Source organism: Brachyhypopomus gauderio, unplaced genomic scaffold, assembly GCF_052324685.1.
Source record: "Brachyhypopomus gauderio isolate BG-103 unplaced genomic scaffold, BGAUD_0.2 sc63, whole genome shotgun sequence".
Lineage (NCBI taxonomy): Eukaryota > Metazoa > Chordata > Actinopteri > Gymnotiformes > Hypopomidae > Brachyhypopomus > Brachyhypopomus gauderio.
This window is the reverse complement of record NW_027506884.1, coordinates 233,854-251,649: the sequence shown is the minus strand read 5'-3', so window position 1 is coordinate 251,649 and position 17,796 is coordinate 233,854. Positions and strand designations below refer to the sequence as shown.

General features: G+C 47.1%; 27 non-coding genes across 27 annotated transcripts; all 27 read left to right on the top strand.

Annotated features, from left to right (window-relative positions):
* Positions 1–1,838: 1,838 nt before the first annotated feature.
* trnas-gcu (transfer RNA serine (anticodon GCU)) lies at positions 1,839–1,920 on the top strand. The gene has a single exon. It is a non-coding gene; the product is annotated as a tRNA-Ser (tRNA).
* A 132-nt stretch (positions 1,921–2,052) lies between these two features.
* Positions 2,053–2,134, top strand: trnas-gcu (transfer RNA serine (anticodon GCU)). The gene has a single exon. It is a non-coding gene; the product is annotated as a tRNA-Ser (tRNA).
* Positions 2,135–2,266: 132 nt separating this feature from the next.
* On the top strand, positions 2,267–2,348 carry trnas-gcu (transfer RNA serine (anticodon GCU)). The gene has a single exon. It is a non-coding gene; the product is annotated as a tRNA-Ser (tRNA).
* A 560-nt stretch (positions 2,349–2,908) lies between these two features.
* trnas-gcu (transfer RNA serine (anticodon GCU)) lies at positions 2,909–2,990 on the top strand. The gene has a single exon. It is a non-coding gene; the product is annotated as a tRNA-Ser (tRNA).
* A 132-nt stretch (positions 2,991–3,122) lies between these two features.
* Positions 3,123–3,204, top strand: trnas-gcu (transfer RNA serine (anticodon GCU)). Its single transcript has one exon. It is a non-coding gene; the product is annotated as a tRNA-Ser (tRNA).
* A 346-nt stretch (positions 3,205–3,550) lies between these two features.
* Positions 3,551–3,632, top strand: trnas-gcu (transfer RNA serine (anticodon GCU)). The gene has a single exon. It is a non-coding gene; the product is annotated as a tRNA-Ser (tRNA).
* A 132-nt stretch (positions 3,633–3,764) lies between these two features.
* trnas-gcu (transfer RNA serine (anticodon GCU)) lies at positions 3,765–3,846 on the top strand. Its single transcript has one exon. It is a non-coding gene; the product is annotated as a tRNA-Ser (tRNA).
* Positions 3,847–4,192: 346 nt separating this feature from the next.
* On the top strand, positions 4,193–4,274 carry trnas-gcu (transfer RNA serine (anticodon GCU)). Its single transcript has one exon. It is a non-coding gene; the product is annotated as a tRNA-Ser (tRNA).
* Positions 4,275–4,406: 132 nt separating this feature from the next.
* Positions 4,407–4,488, top strand: trnas-gcu (transfer RNA serine (anticodon GCU)). The gene has a single exon. It is a non-coding gene; the product is annotated as a tRNA-Ser (tRNA).
* Positions 4,489–4,620: 132 nt separating this feature from the next.
* trnas-gcu (transfer RNA serine (anticodon GCU)) lies at positions 4,621–4,702 on the top strand. Its single transcript has one exon. It is a non-coding gene; the product is annotated as a tRNA-Ser (tRNA).
* Positions 4,703–7,396: 2,694 nt separating this feature from the next.
* trnas-gcu (transfer RNA serine (anticodon GCU)) lies at positions 7,397–7,478 on the top strand. The gene has a single exon. It is a non-coding gene; the product is annotated as a tRNA-Ser (tRNA).
* Positions 7,479–7,610: 132 nt separating this feature from the next.
* On the top strand, positions 7,611–7,692 carry trnas-gcu (transfer RNA serine (anticodon GCU)). The gene has a single exon. It is a non-coding gene; the product is annotated as a tRNA-Ser (tRNA).
* A 346-nt stretch (positions 7,693–8,038) lies between these two features.
* On the top strand, positions 8,039–8,120 carry trnas-gcu (transfer RNA serine (anticodon GCU)). The gene has a single exon. It is a non-coding gene; the product is annotated as a tRNA-Ser (tRNA).
* Positions 8,121–8,894: 774 nt separating this feature from the next.
* Positions 8,895–8,976, top strand: trnas-gcu (transfer RNA serine (anticodon GCU)). The gene has a single exon. It is a non-coding gene; the product is annotated as a tRNA-Ser (tRNA).
* A 774-nt stretch (positions 8,977–9,750) lies between these two features.
* On the top strand, positions 9,751–9,832 carry trnas-gcu (transfer RNA serine (anticodon GCU)). The gene has a single exon. It is a non-coding gene; the product is annotated as a tRNA-Ser (tRNA).
* A 1,630-nt stretch (positions 9,833–11,462) lies between these two features.
* On the top strand, positions 11,463–11,544 carry trnas-gcu (transfer RNA serine (anticodon GCU)). The gene has a single exon. It is a non-coding gene; the product is annotated as a tRNA-Ser (tRNA).
* Positions 11,545–12,318: 774 nt separating this feature from the next.
* Positions 12,319–12,400, top strand: trnas-gcu (transfer RNA serine (anticodon GCU)). Its single transcript has one exon. It is a non-coding gene; the product is annotated as a tRNA-Ser (tRNA).
* A 132-nt stretch (positions 12,401–12,532) lies between these two features.
* Positions 12,533–12,614, top strand: trnas-gcu (transfer RNA serine (anticodon GCU)). Its single transcript has one exon. It is a non-coding gene; the product is annotated as a tRNA-Ser (tRNA).
* A 774-nt stretch (positions 12,615–13,388) lies between these two features.
* Positions 13,389–13,470, top strand: trnas-gcu (transfer RNA serine (anticodon GCU)). The gene has a single exon. It is a non-coding gene; the product is annotated as a tRNA-Ser (tRNA).
* Positions 13,471–13,602: 132 nt separating this feature from the next.
* trnas-gcu (transfer RNA serine (anticodon GCU)) lies at positions 13,603–13,684 on the top strand. The gene has a single exon. It is a non-coding gene; the product is annotated as a tRNA-Ser (tRNA).
* Positions 13,685–14,030: 346 nt separating this feature from the next.
* trnas-gcu (transfer RNA serine (anticodon GCU)) lies at positions 14,031–14,112 on the top strand. The gene has a single exon. It is a non-coding gene; the product is annotated as a tRNA-Ser (tRNA).
* A 1,844-nt stretch (positions 14,113–15,956) lies between these two features.
* trnas-gcu (transfer RNA serine (anticodon GCU)) lies at positions 15,957–16,038 on the top strand. The gene has a single exon. It is a non-coding gene; the product is annotated as a tRNA-Ser (tRNA).
* A 132-nt stretch (positions 16,039–16,170) lies between these two features.
* Positions 16,171–16,252, top strand: trnas-gcu (transfer RNA serine (anticodon GCU)). The gene has a single exon. It is a non-coding gene; the product is annotated as a tRNA-Ser (tRNA).
* Positions 16,253–16,384: 132 nt separating this feature from the next.
* trnas-gcu (transfer RNA serine (anticodon GCU)) lies at positions 16,385–16,466 on the top strand. The gene has a single exon. It is a non-coding gene; the product is annotated as a tRNA-Ser (tRNA).
* A 560-nt stretch (positions 16,467–17,026) lies between these two features.
* On the top strand, positions 17,027–17,108 carry trnas-gcu (transfer RNA serine (anticodon GCU)). Its single transcript has one exon. It is a non-coding gene; the product is annotated as a tRNA-Ser (tRNA).
* Positions 17,109–17,240: 132 nt separating this feature from the next.
* trnas-gcu (transfer RNA serine (anticodon GCU)) lies at positions 17,241–17,322 on the top strand. Its single transcript has one exon. It is a non-coding gene; the product is annotated as a tRNA-Ser (tRNA).
* A 346-nt stretch (positions 17,323–17,668) lies between these two features.
* On the top strand, positions 17,669–17,750 carry trnas-gcu (transfer RNA serine (anticodon GCU)). The gene has a single exon. It is a non-coding gene; the product is annotated as a tRNA-Ser (tRNA).
* Positions 17,751–17,796: the final 46 nt, after the last annotated feature.

Genomic DNA, 17,796 nt, shown 5'->3' with positions numbered 1-17,796 from the left:
CTTTCTTTAATTTCTGACCATCGTGTCTCCTGCTGTAACTACAGGACCCACAAGTCAGATAAGCCTCCTTTTGTGCTGTGAAAGTGTTTGCATCTTTGAAATCGCAATCGACACAAAACTGTAATTGACGAGGTGGCCGAGAGGTTAAGGCGATGGACTGCTAATCCATTGTGCATAGCACGCGTGGGTTCGAATCCCACCTTCGTAGGTGTTGCTTTCTTTAATTTCTGACAATCCTGTCTCCTGATGTAAGTGCAGGACCCACAAGTCAGATAAGCCTCCTTTTGTGCTGTGAAAGTGTTTGCATCTTTGAAATCGCAATTGACACACAACCACAAACGACGAGGTGGCCGAGAGGTTAAGGCGATGGACTGCTAATCCATTGTGCATAGCACGTGTGGGTTCGAATCCCACCTTCGTCGGTGTTGCGTTCTTTAATTTCTGACCATCGTGTCTCCTGCTGTAACTACAGGACCCACAAGTCAGAAAAGCCTTCTTTTGTGCTCTGAAAGTGTTTGCTTCTTTGAAATTGCTATCGACACACAACCACAAACGACGAGGTGGCCGAGAGGTTAAGGCGATGGACTGCTAGTCCATTGTGCATAGCACGCGTGGGTTCGAATCCCACCTTCGTCGGTGTTGCTTTCTTTAATTTCTGACCATCGTGTCTCCTGCTGTAACTACAGGACCCACAAGTCAGAAAAGCCTTCTTTTGTTCTGTGAAAGTGTTTGCTTCTTTGAAATTGCTATCGACACACAACCACAAACGACGAGGTGGCCGAGAGGTTAAGGCGATGCACTGCTAATCCATTGTGCATAGCACGCGTGGGTTCGAATCCCACCTTCGTCGGTGTTGCTTTCTTTAATTTCTGACAATCGTTTCTCCTGGTGTAAGTGCAGGACCCACAAGTCATATACGGCTGCTTTTGTGCTGTGAAAGTGTTTGCATCTTTGAAATCGCAATCGACACACAACCACAAACGAAGAGGTGGCCGAGAGGTTAAGGCGATGGACTGCTAATCCATTGTGCATAGCACGCGTGGGTTCGAATCCCACCTTCGTCGGTGTTGCTTTCTTTAATTTCTGACAATCGTGTCTCCTGCTGTAACTACAGGACCCACAAGTCAGAAAAGCCTTCTTTTGTGCTGTGAAAGTGTTTGCTTCTTTGAAATTGCTATCGACACACAACCACAAACGACGAGGTGGCCAAGAGGTTAAGGCGATGGACTGCTAATCCATTGTGCATAGCACGCGTGTGTTCAAATCCCACCTTCGTCGGTGTTGCTTTCTTTAATTTCTGACAATCGTGTCTCCTGATGTAAGTGCAGGACCCACAAGTCAGATAAGCCTCCTTTTGTGCTGTGAAAGTGTTTGCATCTTTGAAATCACAATCGACACACAACTGTAATTGAAGAGGTGGCCGAGAGTTTAAGGCGATGGACTGCTAATCCATTGTGCATAGCACGCGTGGGTTCGAATCCCACCTTCGTCAGTGTTGCTTTCTTTAATTTCTGACAATCGTTTCTCCTGGTGTAAGTGCAGGACCCACAAGTCATATACGGCTGCTTTTGTGCTGTGAAAGTGTTTGCATCTTTGAAATCGCAATCGACACACAACCACAAACAACGAGGTGGCCGAGAGGTTAAGGCGATGGACTGCTAATCCATTGTGCATAGCACGCGTGGGTTTGAATCCCACCTTCGTCGGTGTTGCTTTCTTTAATTTCTGACAATCGTGTCTCCTGCTGTAACTACAGGACCCACAAGTCAGAAAAGCCTTCTTTTGTGCTGTGAAAGTGTTTGCTTCTTTGAAATTGCTATCGACACACCACCACAAACGACGAGGTGGCCGAGAGGTTAAGGCGATGGACTGCTAATCCATTGTGCATAGCACGCGTGGGTTCGAATCCCACCTTCGTCGGTGTTGCTTTCTTTAATTTCTGACCATCGTGTCTCCTGCTGTAACTACAGGGCCCACAAGTCAGAGAAGCCTCCTTTTGTGCTGTGAAAGTGTTTGCATCTTTGAAATTGCAATCGACACACAACCACAAACGACGAGGTGGCCGAGAGGTTAAGGCGATGGACTGCTAATCCATTGTGCATAGCACGCGTGGGTTCGAATCCCACCTTCGTCGGTGTTGCTTTCTTTAATTTCTGACAATCGTTTCTCCTGGTGTAAGTGCAGGACCCACAAGTCATATACGGCTGCTTTTGTGCTGTGAAAGTGTTTGCATCTTTGAAATCGCAATCGACACACAACCACAAACGACGAGGTGGCCGAGAGGTTAAGGCGATGGACTGCTAATCCATTGTGCATAGCACGCGTGGGTTCGAATCCCACCTTCGTCGGTGTTGCTTTCTTTAATTTCTGACAATCGTGTCTCCTGCTGTAACTACAGGACCCACAAGTCAGAAAAGCCTTCTTTTGTGCTGTGAAAGTGTTTGCTTCTTTGAAATTGCTATCGACACACAACCACAAACGACGAGGTGGCCAAGAGGTTAAGGCGATGGACTGCTAATCCATTGTGCATAGCACGCGTGGGTTCGAATCCCACCTTCGTCGGTGTTGCTTTCTTTAATTTCTGACCATCGTGTCTCCTGCTGTAACTACAGGACCCACAAGTCAGAAAAGCCTTCTTTTGTGCTGTGAAAGTGTTTGCTTCTTTGAAATTGCTATCGACACACAACCACAAACGACGAGGTGGCCGAGAGGTTAAGGCGAAGGGCTGCTAATCCATTGTGCATAGCACGCGTGGGTTCGAATCCCACCTTCGTCGGTGTTGCTTTCTTTAATTTCTGACAATCATGTCTCCTGATATAAGTGCAGGACCCACAAGTCAGAGAATCCTCCTTTTGTGCTGTGAAAGTGTTTGCATCTTTGAAATCGCAATCGACACACAACCACAAATGACGAGGTGGCCGAGAGGTTAAGGCGATGGACTGCTAATCCATTGTGCATAGCACGCGTGGGTTCGAATCCCACCTTCGTCGGTGTTGCTTTCTTTAATTTCTGACAATCGTGTCTCCTCATATAAGTGCAGGACCCACAAGTCAGATAAGCCTCCTTTTGTGCTGTGAAAGTGTTTGCATCTTTGAAATCGCAATTGACACACAACCACAAACGACGAGGTGGCCGAGAGGTTAAGGCGATGGACTGCTAATCCATTGTGCATAGCACGCGTGGGTTCGAATCCCACCTTCGTCGGTGTTGCTTTCTTTAATTTCTGACCATCGTGTCTCCTGCTGTAACTACAGGACCCACAAGTCAGAAAAGCCTTCTTTTGTGCTGTGAAAGTGTTTGCTTCTTTGAAATTGCTATCGACACACAACCACAAACGACGAGGTGGCCGAGAGGTTAAGGCGATGGACTGCTAATCCATTGTGCATAGCACGCGTGGGTTCGAATCCCACCTTCGTAGGAGTTGCTTTCTTTAATTTCTGAAAATCGTGTCTCCTCATATAAGTGCAGGACCCACAAGTCAGATAAGCCTCCTTTTGTGCTGTGAAAGTGTTTGCATGTTTGAAATCGCAATTGACACACAACCACAAACGACGAGGTGGCCGAGAGGTTAAGGCGATGGACTGCTAATCCATTGTGCTTAGCACGCGTGGGTTCGAATCCCACCTTCGTCGGTGTTGCTTTCTTTAATTTCTGACCATCGTGTCTCCTGCTGTAACTACAGGACCCACAAGTCAGATAAGCCTCCTTTTGTGCTGTGAAAGTGTTTGCATCTTTGAAATCGCAATCGACACAAAACTGTAATTGACGAGGTGGCCGAGAGGTTAAGGCGATGGACTGCTAATCCATTGTGCATAGCACGCGTGGGTTCGAATCCCACCTTCGTCGGTGTTGCTTTCTTTAATTTCTGACAATCGTTTCTCCTGGTGTAAGTGCAGGACCCACAAGTCATATACGGCTGCTTTTGTGCTGTGAAAGTGTTTGCATCTTTGAAATCGCAATCGACACACAACCACAAACGACGAGGTGGCCGAGAGGTTAAGGCGATGGACTGCTAATCCATTGTGCATAGCACGCGTGGGTTTGAATCCCACCTTCGTCGGTGTTGCTTTCTTTAATTTCTGACCATCGTGTCTCCTGCTGTAACTACAGGACCCACAAGTCAGATAAGCCTCCTTTTGTGCTGTGAAAGTGTTTGCATCTTTGAAATCGCAATCGACACAAAACTGTAATTGACGAGGTGGCCGAGAGGTTAAGGCGATGGACTGCTAATCCATTGTGCATAGCACGCGTGGGTTCGAATCCCACCTTCGTCGGTGTTGCTTTCTTTAATTTCTGACAATCCTGTCTCCTGATGTAAGTGCAGGACCCACAAGTCAGATAAGCCTCCTTTTGTGCTGTGAAAGTGTTTGCATCTTTGAAATCGCAATTGACACACAACCACAAACGACGAGGTGGCCGAGAGGTTAAGGCGATGGACTGCTAATCCATTGTGCATAGCACGCGTGGGTTCGAATCCCACCTTCGTCGGTGTTGCTTTCTTTAATTTCTGACCATCGTGTCTCCTGCTGTAACTACAGGACCCACAAGTCAGAAAAGCCTTCTTTTGTGCTCTGAAAGTGTTTGCTTCTTTGAAATTGCTATCGACACACAACCACAAACGACGAGGTGGCCGAGAGGTTAAGGCGATGGACTGCTAATCCATTGTGCATAGCACGCGTGGGTTCGAATCCCACCTTCGTCGGTGTTGCGTTCTTTAATTTCTGACCATCGTGTCTCCTGCTGTAACTACAGGACCCACAAGTCAGAAAAGCCTTCTTTTGTGCTCTGAAAGTGTTTGCTTCTTTGAAATTGCTATCGACACACAACCACAAACGATGAGGTGGCCGAGAGGTTAAGGCGATGGACTGCTAGTCCATTGTGCATAGCACGCGTGGGTTCGAATCCCACCTTCGTCGGTGTTGCTTTCTTTAATTTCTGACCATCGTGTCTCCTGCTGTAACTACAGGACCCACAAGTCAGAAAAGCCTTCTTTTGTTCTGTGAAAGTGTTTGCTTCTTTGAAATTGCTATCGACACACAACCACAAACAACGAGGTGGCCGAGAGGTTAAGGCGATGGACTGCTAATCCATTGTGCATAGCACGCGTGGGTTCGAATCCCACCTTCGTCGGTGTTGCTTTCTTTAATTTCTGACCATAGTGTCTCCTGCTGTAACTACAGGACCCACAAGTCAGAAAAGCCTTCTTTTGTGCTGTGAAAGTGTTTGCTTCTTTGAAATTGCTATCGACACACAACCACAAAGGACGAGGTGGCCGAGAGGTTAAGGCGATGGACTGCTAATCCATTGTCCATAGCACGCGTGTGTTCAAATCCCACCTTCGTCGGTGTTGCTTTCTTTAATTTCTGACCATAATGTCTCCTGCTGTAACTACAGGACCCACAAGTCAGAAAAGCCTTCTTTTGTGCTGTGAAAGTGTTTGCTTCTTTGAAATTGCTATCGACACACAACCACAAAGGACGAGGTGGCCGAGAGGTTAAGGCGATGGACTGCTAATCCATTGTGCATAGCACGCGTGTGTTCAAATCCCACCTTCGTTGGTGTTGCTTTCTTTAATTTCTGACAATCGTGTCTCCTGATGTAAGTGCAGGACCCACAAGTCAGATAAGCCTCCTTTTGTGCTGTGAAAGTGTTTGCATCTTTGAAATCACAATCGACACACAACTGTAATTGAAGAGGTGGCCGAGAGTTTAAGGCGATGGACTGCTAATCCATTGTGCATAGCACGCGTGGGTTCGAATCCCACCTTCGTCAGTGTTGCTTTCTTTAATTTCTGACAATCGTTTCTCCTGGTGTAAGTGCAGGACCCACAAGTCATATACGGCTGCTTTTGTGCTGTGAAAGTGTTTGCATCTTTGAAATCGCAATCGACACACAACCACAAACGACGAGGTGGCCGAGAGGTTAAGGCGATGGACTGCTAATCCATTGTGCATAGCACGCGTGGGTTCGAATCCCACCGTCGTTGTTGCTTTCTTTAATTTCTGACAATCGTGTCTCCTGCTGTAACTACAGGACCCACAAGTCAGAAAAGCCTTCTTTTGTGCTGTGAAAGTGTTTGCTTCTTTGAAATTGCTATCGACACACAACCACAAACGACGAGGTGGCCGAGAGGTTAAGGCGATGGACTGCTAATCCAGCGTGCATAGCACGCGTGTGTTCAAATCCCACTTTCGCCGGTGTTGCTTTCTTTAATTTCTGACAATCGTGTCTCCTGATGTAAGTGCAGGACCCACAAGTCAGATAAGCCTCCTTTTGTGCTGTGAAAGTGTTTGCTTCTTTGAAATTGCTATCGACACACAACCACAAACGACGAGGTGGCCGAGAGGTTAAGGCGATGGACTGCTAATCCATTGTGCATAGCACGCGTGTGTTCAAATCCCACCTTCGTTGGTGTTGCTTTCTTTAATTTCTGACAATCGTGTCTCCTGATGTAAGTGCAGGACCCACAAGTCAGATAAGCCTCCTTTTGTGCTGTGAAAGTGTTTGCATCTTTGAAATCACAATCGACACACAACTGTAATTGAAGAGGTGGCCGAGAGTTTAAGGCGATGGACTGCTAATCCATTGTGCATAGCACGCGTGGGTTCGAATCCCACCTTCGTCAGTGTTGCTTTCTTTAATTTCTGACAATCGTTTCTCCTGGTGTAAGTGCAGGACCCACAAGTCATATACGGCTGCTTTTGTGCTGTGAAAGTGTTTGCATCTTTGAAATCGCAATCGACACACAACCACAAACGACGAGGTGGCCGAGAGGTTAAGGCGATGGACTGCTAATCCATTGTGCATAGCACGCGTGGGTTCGAATCCCACCGTCGTTGTTGCTTTCTTTAATTTCTGACAATCGTGTCTCCTGCTGTAACTACAGGACCCACAAGTCAGAAAAGCCTTCTTTTGTGCTGTGAAAGTGTTTGCTTCTTTGAAATTGCTATCGACACACAACCACAAACGACGAGGTGGCCGAGAGGTTAAGGCGATGGACTGCTAATCCAGCGTGCATAGCACGCGTGTGTTCAAATCCCACTTTCGCCGGTGTTGCTTTCTTTAATTTCTGACAATCGTGTCTCCTGATGTAAGTGCAGGACCCACAAGTCAGATAAGCCTCCTTTTGTGCTGTGAAAGTGTTTGCTTCTTTGAAATTGCTATCGACACACAACCACAAACGACGAGGTGGCCGAGAGGTTAAGGCGAAGGGCTGCTAATCCATTGTGCATAGCACGCGTGGGTTCGAATCCCACGTTCGTCGGTGTTGCTTTCTTTAATTTCTGACAATCGTGTCTCCTGATATAAGTGCAGGACCCACAAGTCAGAGAATCCTTCTTTTGTGCTGTGAAAGTGTTTGCATCTTTGAAATCGCAATCGACACACAACCACAAATGACGAGGTGGCCGAGAGGTTAAGGCGATGGACTGCTAATCCATTGTGCATAGCACGCGTGGGTTCGAATCCCACCTTCGTCGGTGTTGCTTTCTTTAATTTCTGACAATCGTGTCTCCTCATATAAGTGCAGGACCCACAAGTCAGATAAGCCTCCTTTTGTGCTGTGAAAGTGTTTGCATCTTTGAAATCGCAATTGACACACAACCACAAACGACGAGGTGGCCGAGAGGTTAAGGCGATGGACTGCTAATCCATTGTGCATAGCACGCGTGGGTTCGAATCCCACCTTCGTCAGTGTTGCTTTCTTTAATTTCTGACAATCGTTTCTCCTGGTGTAAGTGCAGGACCCACAAGTCATATACGGCTGCTATTGTGCTGTGAAAGTGTTTGCATCTTTGAAATCGCAGTCGACACACAACCACAAAGGACGAGGTGGCCGAGAGGTTAAGGCGATGGACTGCTAATCCATTGTGCATAGCACGCGTGGGTTTGAATCCCACCTTCGTCGGTGTTGCTTTCTTTAATTTCTGACCATCGTGTCTCCTGCTGTAACTACAGGACCCACAAGTCAGATAAGCCTCCTTTTGTGCTGTGAAAGTGTTTGCATCTTTGAAATCGCAATCGACACAAAACTGTAATTGACGAGGTGGCCGAGAGGTTAAGGCGATGGACTGCTAATCCATTGTGCATAGCACGCGTGGGTTCGAATCCCACCTTCGTCGGTGTTGCTTTCTTTCATTTCTGACAATCCTGTCTCCTGATGTTAGTGCAGGACCCACAAGTCAGATAAGCCTCCTTTTGTGCTGTGAAAGTGTTTGCATCTTTGAAATCGCAATTGACACACAACCACAAACGACGAGGTGGCCGAGAGGTTAAGGCGATGGACTGCTAATCCATTGTGCATAGCACGCGTGTGTTCGAATCCCACCTTCGTCGGTATTGCTTTCTTTAATTTCTGACCATCGTGTCTCCTGCTGTAACTACAGGACCCACAAGTCAGAAAAGTCTTCTTTTGTGCTCTGAAAGTGTTTGCTTCTTTGAAATTGCTATCGACACACAACCACAAACGACGAGGTGGCCGAGAGGTTAAGGCGATGGACTGCTAATCCATTGTGCATAGCACGCGTGGGTTCGAATCCCACCTTCGTCTGTGTTGCTTTCTTTAATTTCTGACAATCGTGTCTCCTGATATAAGTGCAGGACCCACAAGTCAGAGAAGCCTCCTTTTGTGCTGTGAAAGTGTTTGCATCTTTGAAATCGCAATCGACACACAACCACAAACAACGAGGTGGCCGAGAGGTTAAGGCGATGGACTGCTAATCCATTGTGCATAGCACGCGTGGGTTCGAATCCCACCTTCGTCGGTGTTGCTTTCTTTAATTTCTGACAATCGTTTCTCCTGGTGTAAGTGCAGGACCCACAAGTCATATACGGCTGCTTTTGTGCTGTGAAAGTGTTTGCATCTTTGAAATCGCAATCGACACACAACCACAAACGACGAGGTGGCCGAGAGGTTAAGGCGATGGACTGCTAATCCATTGTGCATAGCACGCGTGGGTTCGAATCCCACCTTCGTCGTTGTTGCTTTCTTTAATTTCTGACAATCGTGTCTCCTGCTGTAACTACAGGACCCACAAGTCAGAAAAGCCTTCTTTTGTGCTGTGAAAGTGTTTGCTTCTTTGAAATTGCTATCGACACACAACCACAAACGACGAGGTGGCCGAGAGGTTAAGGCGATGGACTGCTAATCCATTGGGCATAGCACGCGTGTGTTCAAATCCCACCTTCGCCGGTGTTGCTTTCTTTAATTTCTGACAATCGTGTCTCCTGATGTAAGTGCAGGACCCACAAGTCAGATAAGCCTCCTTTTGTGCTGTGAAAGTGTTTGCTTCTTTGAAATTGCTATCGACACACAACCACAAAGGACGAGGTGGCCGAGAGGTTAAGGCGATGGACTGCTAATCCATTGTGCATAGCACGCGTGTGTTCAAATCCCACCTTCGTCGGTGTTGCTTTCTTTAATTTCTGACAATCGTGTCTCCTGATGTAAGTGCAGGACCCACAAGTCAGATAAGCCTCCTTTTGTGCTGTGAAAGTGTTTGCATCTTTGAAATCACAATCGACACACAACTGTAATTGAAGAGGTGGCCGAGAGTTTAAGGCGATGGACTGCTAATCCATTGTGCATAGCACGCGTGGGTTCGAATCCCACCTTCGTCAGTGTTGCTTTCTTTAATTTCTGACAATCGTTTCTCCTGGTGTAAGTGCAGGACCCACAAGTCATATACGGCTGCTTTTGTGCTGTGAAAGTGTTTGCATCTTTGAAATCGCAATCGACACACAACCACAAACGACGAGGTGGCCGAGAGGTTAAGGCGATGGACTGCTAATCCATTGTGCATAGCACGCGTGGGTTCGAATCCCACCTTCGTCGTTGTTGCTTTCTTTAATTTCTGACAATCGTGTCTCCTGCTGTAACTACAGGACCCACAAGTCAGAAAAGCCTTCTTTTGTGCTGTGAAAGTGTTTGCTTCTTTGAAATTGCTATCGACACACAACCACAAACGACGAGGTGGCCGAGAGGTTAAGGCGATGGACTGCTAATCCATTGTGCATAGCACGCGTGTGTTCAAATCCCACCTTCGTCGGTGTTGCTTTCTTTAATTTCTGACAATCGTGTCTCCTGATGTAAGTGCAGGACCCACAAGTCAGAAAAGCCTCCTTTTGTGCTGTGAAAGTGTTTGCATCTTTGAAATCACAATCGACACACAACTGTAATTGAAGAGGTGGCCGAGAGGTTAAGGCGATGGACTGCTAATCCATTGTGCATAGCACGCGTGGGTTCGAATCCCACCTTAGTCGGTGTTGCTTTCTTTAATTTCTGACCATCGTGTCTCCTGCTGTAACTACAGGACCCACAAGTCAGAAAAGCCTTCTTTTGTGCTGTGAAAGTGTTTGCTTCTTTGAAATTGCTATCGACACACAACCACAAACGACGAGGTGGCCGAGAGGTTAAGGCGAAGGGCTGCTAATCCATTGTGCATAGCACGCGTGGGTTCGAATCCCACTTTCGTCGGTGTTGCTTTCTTTAATTTCTGACACTCGTGTCTCCTGATATAAGTGCAGGACCCACAAGTCAGATAAGCCTCCTTTTGTGCTGTGAAAGTGTTTGCATCTTTGAAATCGCAATTGACACACAACCACAAACGAAGAGGTGGCCGAGAGGTTAAGGCGATGGACTGCTAATCCATTGTGCATAGCACGCGTGGGTTCGAATCCCACCTTCGTCGGTGTTGCTTTCTTTAATTTCTGACAATCGTGTCTCCTCATATAAGTGCAGGACCCACAAGTCAGATAAGCCTCCTTTTGTGCTGTGAAAGTGTTTGCATCTTTGAAATCGCAATTGACACACAACCACAAACGACGAGGTGGCCGAGAGGTTAAGGCGATGGACTGCTAATCCATTGTGCATAGCACGCGTGGGTTCGAATCCCACCTTTGTCGGTGTTGCTTTCTTTAATTTCTGACCATCGTGTCTCCTGCTGTAACTACAGGACCCACAAGTCAGAAAAGCCTTCTTTTGTGCTGTGAAAGTGTTTGCTTCTTTGAAATTGCTATCGACACACAACCATAAACGACGAGGTGGCCGAGAGGTTAAGGCGATGGACTGCTAATCCATTGTGCATAGCACGCGTGGGTTCGAATCCCACCTTCGTAGGTGTTGCTTTCTTTAATTTCTGACAATCGTGTCTCCTCATATAAGTGCAGGACCCACAAGTCAGATAAGCCTCCTTTTGTGCTGTGAAAGTGTTTGCATGTTTGAAATCGCAATTGACACACAACCACAAACGACGAAGTGGCCGAGAGGTTAAGGCGATGGACTGCTAATCCATTGTGCATAGCACGCGTGGGTTCGAATCCCACCTTCGTCGGTGTTGCTTTCTTTAATTTCTGACCATCGTGTCTCCTGCTGTAACTACAGGACCCACAAGTCAGATAAGCCTCCTTTTGTGCTGTGAAAGTGTTTGCATCTTTGAAATCGCAATCGACACACAACTGTAATTGACGAGGTGGCCGAGAGGTTAAGGCGATGGACTGCTAATCCATTGTGCATAGCACGCGTGGGTTCGAATCCCACCTTCGTCGGTGTTGCTTTCTTTAATTTCTGACCATCGTGTCTCCTGCTGTAACTACAGGACCCACAAGTCAGAAAAGCCTTCTTTTGTGCTGTGAAAGTGTTTGCTTCTTTGAAATTGCTATCGACACACAACCACAAAGGACGAGGTGGCCGAGAGGTTAAGGCGATGGACTGCTAATCCATTGTGCATAGCACGCGTGTGTTCAAATCCCACCTTCGTCGGTGTTGCTTTCTTTAATTTCTGACAATCGTGTCTCCTGATGTAAGTGCAGGACCCACAAGTCAGATAAGCCTCCTTTTGTGCTGTGAAAGTGTTTGCATCTTTGAAATCACAATCGACACACAACTGTAATTGAAGAGGTGGCCGAGAGTTTAAGGCGATGGACTGCTAATCCATTGTGCATAGCACGCGTGGGTTCGAATCCCACCTTCGTCAGTGTTGCTTTCTTTAATTTCTGACAATCGTTTCTCCTGGTGTAAGTGCAGGACCCACAAGTCATATACGGCTGCTTTTGTGCTGTGAAAGTGTTTGCATCTTTGAAATCGCAATCGACACACAACCACAAACAACGAGGTGGCCGAGAGGTTAAGGCGATGGACTGCTAATCCATTGTGCATAGCACGCGTGGGTTTGAATCCCACCTTCGTCGGTGTTGCTTTCTTTAATTTCTGACAATCGTGTCTCCTGCTGTAACTACAGGACCCACAAGTCAGAAAAGCCTTCTTTTGTGCTGTGAAAGTGTTTGCTTCTTTGAAATTGCTATCGACACACCACCACAAACGACGAGGTGGCCGAGAGGTTAAGGCGATGGACTGCTAATCCATTGTGCATAGCACGCGTGGGTTCGAATCCCACCTTCGTCGGTGTTGCTTTCTTTAATTTCTGACCATCGTGTCTCCTGCTGTAACTACAGGGCCCACAAGTCAGAGAAGCCTCCTTTTGTGCTGTGAAAGTGTTTGCATCTTTGAAATTGCAATCGACACACAACCACAAACGACGAGGTGGCCGAGAGGTTAAGGCGATGGACTGCTAATCCATTGTGCATAGCACGCGTGGGTTCGAATCCCACCTTCGTCGGTGTTGCTTTCTTTAATTTCTGACAATCGTTTCTCCTGGTGTAAGTGCAGGACCCACAAGTCATATACGGCTGCTTTTGTGCTGTGAAAGTGTTTGCATCTTTGAAATCGCAATCGACACACAACCACAAACGACGAGGTGGCCGAGAGGTTAAGGCGATGGACTGCTAATCCATTGTGAATAGCACGCGTGGGTTCGAATCCCACCTTCGTCGGTGTTGCTTTCTTTAATTTCTGACAATCGTGTCTCCTGCTGTAACTACAGGACCCACAAGTCAGAAAAGCCTTCTTTTGTGCTGTGAAAGTGTTTGCTTCTTTGAAATTGCTATCGACACACAACCACAAACGACGAGGTGGCCAAGAGGTTAAGGCGATGGACTGCTAATCCATTGTGCATAGCACGCGTGGGTTCGAATCCCACCTTCGTCGGTGTTGCTTTCTTTAATTTCTGACCATCGTGTCTCCTGCTGTAACTACAGGACCCACAAGTCAGAAAAGCCTTCTTTTGTGCTGTGAAAGTGTTTGCTTCTTTGAAATTGCTATCGACACACAACCACAAACGACGAGGTGGCCGAGAGGTTAAGGCGAAGGGCTGCTAATCCATTGTGCATAGCACGCGTGGGTTCGAATCCCACCTTCGTCGGTGTTGCTTTCTTTAATTTCTGACAATCATGTCTCCTGATATAAGTGCAGGACCCACAAGTCAGAGAATCCTCCTTTTGTGCTGTGAAAGTGTTTGCATCTTTGAAATCGCAATCGACACACAACCACAAATGACGAGGTGGCCGAGAGGTTAAGGCGATGGACTGCTAATCCATTGTGCATAGCACGCGTGGGTTCGAATCCCACCTTCGTCGGTGTTGCTTTCTTTAATTTCTGACAATCGTGTCTCCTCATATAAGTGCAGGACCCACAAGTCAGATAAGCCTCCTTTTGTGCTGTGAAAGTGTTTGCATCTTTGAAATCGCAATTGACACACAACCACAAACGACGAGGTGGCCGAGAGGTTAAGGCGATGGACTGCTAATCCATTGTGCATAGCACGCGTGGGTTCGAATCCCACCTTCGTCGGTGTTGCTTTCTTTAATTTCTGACCATCGTGTCTCCTGCTGTAACTACAGGACCCACAAGTCAGAAAAGCCTTCTTTTGTGCTGTGAAAGTGTTTGCTTCTTTGAAATTGCTATCGACACACAACCACAAACGACGAGGTGGCCGAGAGGTTAAGGCGATGGACTGCTAATCCATTGTGCATAGCACGCGTGGGTTCGAATCCCACCTTCGTAGGAGTTGCTTTCTTTAATTTCTGAAAATCGTGTCTCCTCATATAAGTGCAGGACCCACAAGTCAGATAAGCCTCCTTTTGTGCTGTGAAAGTGTTTGCATGTTTGAAATCGCAATTGACACACAACCACAAACGACGAGGTGGCCGAGAGGTTAAGGCGATGGACTGCTAATCCATTGTGCTTAGCACGCGTGGGTTCGAATCCCACCTTCGTCGGTGTTGCTTTCTTTAATTTCTGACCATCGTGTCTCCTGCTGTAACTACAGGACCCACAAGTCAGATAAGCCTCCTTTTGTGCTGTGAAAGTGTTTGCATCTTTGAAATCGCAATCGACACAAAACTGTAATTGACGAGGTGGCCGAGAGGTTAAGGCGATGGACTGCTAATCCATTGTGCATAGCACGCGTGGGTTCGAATCCCACCTTCGTAGGTGTTGCTTTCTTTAATTTCTGACAATCCTGTCTCCTGATGTAAGTGCAGGACCCACAAGTCAGATAAGCCTCCTTTTGTGCTGTGAAAGTGTTTGCATCTTTGAAATCGCAATTGACACACAACCACAAACGACGAGGTGGCCGAGAGGTTAAGGCGATGGACTGCTAATCCATTGTGCATAGCACGTGTGGGTTCGAATCCCACCTTCGTCGGTGTTGCGTTCTTTAATTTCTGACCATCGTGTCTCCTGCTGTAACTACAGGACCCACAAGTCAGAAAAGCCTTCTTTTGTGCTCTGAAAGTGTTTGCTTCTTTGAAATTGCTATCGACACACAACCACAAACGACGAGGTGGCCGAGAGGTTAAGGCGATGGACTGCTAGTCCATTGTGCATAGCACGCGTGGGTTCGAATCCCACCTTCGTCGGTGTTGCTTTCTTTAATTTCTGACCATCGTGTCTCCTGCTGTAACTACAGGACCCACAAGTCAGAAAAGCCTTCTTTTGTTCTGTGAAAGTGTTTGCTTCTTTGAAATTGCTATCGACACACAACCACAAACGACGAGGTGGCCGAGAGGTTAAGGCGATGCACTGCTAATCCATTGTGCATAGCACGCGTGGGTTCGAATCCCACCTTCGTCGGTGTTGCTTTCTTTAATTTCTGACAATCGTTTCTCCTGGTGTAAGTGCAGGACCCACAAGTCATATACGGCTGCTTTTGTGCTGTGAAAGTGTTTGCATCTTTGAAATCGCAATCGACACACAACCACAAACGAAGAGGTGGCCGAGAGGTTAAGGCGATGGACTGCTAATCCATTGTGCATAGCACGCGTGGGTTCGAATCCCACCTTCGTCGGTGTTGCTTTCTTTAATTTCTGACAATCGTGTCTCCTGCTGTAACTACAGGACCCACAAGTCAGAAAAGCCTTCTTTTGTGCTGTGAAAGTGTTTGCTTCTTTGAAATTGCTATCGACACACAACCACAAACGACGAGGTGGCCAAGAGGTTAAGGCGATGGACTGCTAATCCATTGTGCATAGCACGCGTGTGTTCAAATCCCACCTTCGTCGGTGTTGCTTTCTTTAATTTCTGACAATCGTGTCTCCAGATGTAAGTGCAGGACCCACAAGTCAGATAAGCCTCCTTTTGTGCTGTGAAAGTGTTTGCATCTTTGAAATCACAATCGACACACAACTGTAATTGAAGAGGTGGCCGAGAGTTTAAGGCGATGGACTGCTAATCCATTGTGCATAGCACGCGTGGGTTCGAATCCCACCTTCGTCAGTGTTGCTTTCTTTAATTTCTGACAATCGTTTCTCCTGGTGTAAGTGCAGGACCCACAAGTCATATACGGCTGCTTTTGTGCTGTGAAAGTGTTTGCATCTTTGAAATCGCAATCGACACACAACCACAAACAACGAGGTGGCCGAGAGGTTAAGGCGATGGACTGCTAATCCATTGTGCATAGCACGCGTGGGTTTGAATCCCACCTTCGTCGGTGTTGCTTTCTTTAATTTCTGACAATCGTGTCTCCTGCTGTAACTACAGGACCCACAAGTCAGAAAAGCCTTCTTTTGTGCTGTGAAAGTGTTTGCTTCTTTGAAATTGCTATCGACACACCACCACAAACGACGAGGTGGCCGAGAGGTTAAGGCGATGGACTGCTAATCCATTGTGCATAGCACGCGTGGGTTCGAATCCCACCTTCGTCGGTGTTGCTTTCTTTAATTTCTGACCATCGTGTCTCCTGCTGTAACTACAGGGCCCACAAGTCAGAGAAGCCTCCTTTTGTGCTGTGAAAGTGTTTGCATCTTTGAAATTGCAATCGACACACAACCACAAACGACGAGGTGGCCGAGAGGTTAAGGCGATGGACTGCTAATCCATTGTGCATAGCACGCGTGGGTTCGAATCCCACCTTCGTCGGTGTTGCTTTCTTTAATTTCTGACAATCGTTTCTCCTGGTGTAAGTGCAGGACCCACAAGTCATATACGGCTGCTTTTGTGCTGTGAAAGTGTTTGCATCTTTGAAATCGCAATCGACACACAACCACAAACGACGAGGTGGCCGAGAGGTTAAGGCGATGGACTGCTAATCCATTGTGCATAGCACGCGTGGGTTCGAATCCCACCTTCGTCGGTGTTGCTTTCTTTAATTTCTGACAATCGTGTCTCCTGCTGTAACTACAGGACCCACAAGTCAGAAAAGCCTTCTTTTGTGCTGTGAAAGTGTTTGCTTCTTTGAAATTACTATCGACACACAACCACAAACGACGAGGTGGCCAAGAGGTTAAGGCGATGGACTGCTAATCCATTGTGCATAGCACGCGTGGGTTCGAATCCCACCTTCGTCGGTGTTGCTTTCTTTAATTTCTGACCATCGTGTCTCCTGCTGTAACTACAGGACCCACAAGTCAGAAAAGCCTTCTTTTGTGCTGTGAAAGTGTTTGCTTCTTTGAAATTGCTATCGACACACAACCACAAACGACGAGGTGGCCGAGAGGTTAAGGCGAAGGGCTGCTAATCCATTGTGCATAGCACGCGTGGGTTCGAATCCCACCTTCGTCGGTGTTGCTTTCTTTAATTTCTGACAATCATGTCTCCTGATATAAGTGCAGGACCCACAAGTCAGAGAATCCTCCTTTTGTGCTGTGAAAGTGTTTGCATCTTTGAAATCGCAATCGACACACAACCACAAATGACGAGGTGGCCGAGAGGTTAAGGCGATGGACTGCTAATCCATTGTGCATAGCACGCGTGGGTTCGAATCCCACCTTCGTCGGTGTTGCTTTCTTTAATTTCTGACAATCGTGTCTCCTCATATAAGTGCAGGACCCACAAGTCAGATAAGCCTCCTTTTGTGCTGTGAAAGTGTTTGCATCTTTGAAATCGCAATTGACACACAACCACAAACGACGAGGTGGCCGAGAGGTTAAGGCGATGGACTGCTAATCCATTGTGCATAGCACGCGTGGGTTCGAATCCCACCTTCGTCGGTGTTGCTTTCTTTAATTTCTGACCATCGTGTCTCCTGCTGTAACTACAGGACCCACAAGTCAGAAAAGCCTTCTTTTGTGCTGTGAAAGTGTTTGCTTCTTTGAAATTGCTATCGACACACAACCACAAACGACGAGGTGGCCGAGAGGTTAAGGCGATGGACTGCTAATCCATTGTGCATAGCACGCGTGGGTTCGAATCCCACCTTCGTAGGAGTTGCTTTCTTTAATTTCTGAAAATCGTGTCTCCTCATATAAGTGCAGGACCCACAAGTCAGATAAGCCTCCTTTTGTGCTGTGAAAGTGTTTGCATGTTTGAAATCGCAATTGACACACAACCACAAACGACGAGGTGGCCGAGAGGTTAAGGCGATGGACTGCTAATCCATTGTGCTTAGCACGCGTGGGTTCGAATCCCACCTTCGTCGGTGTTGCTTTCTTTAATTTCTGACCATCGTGTCTCCTGCTGTAACT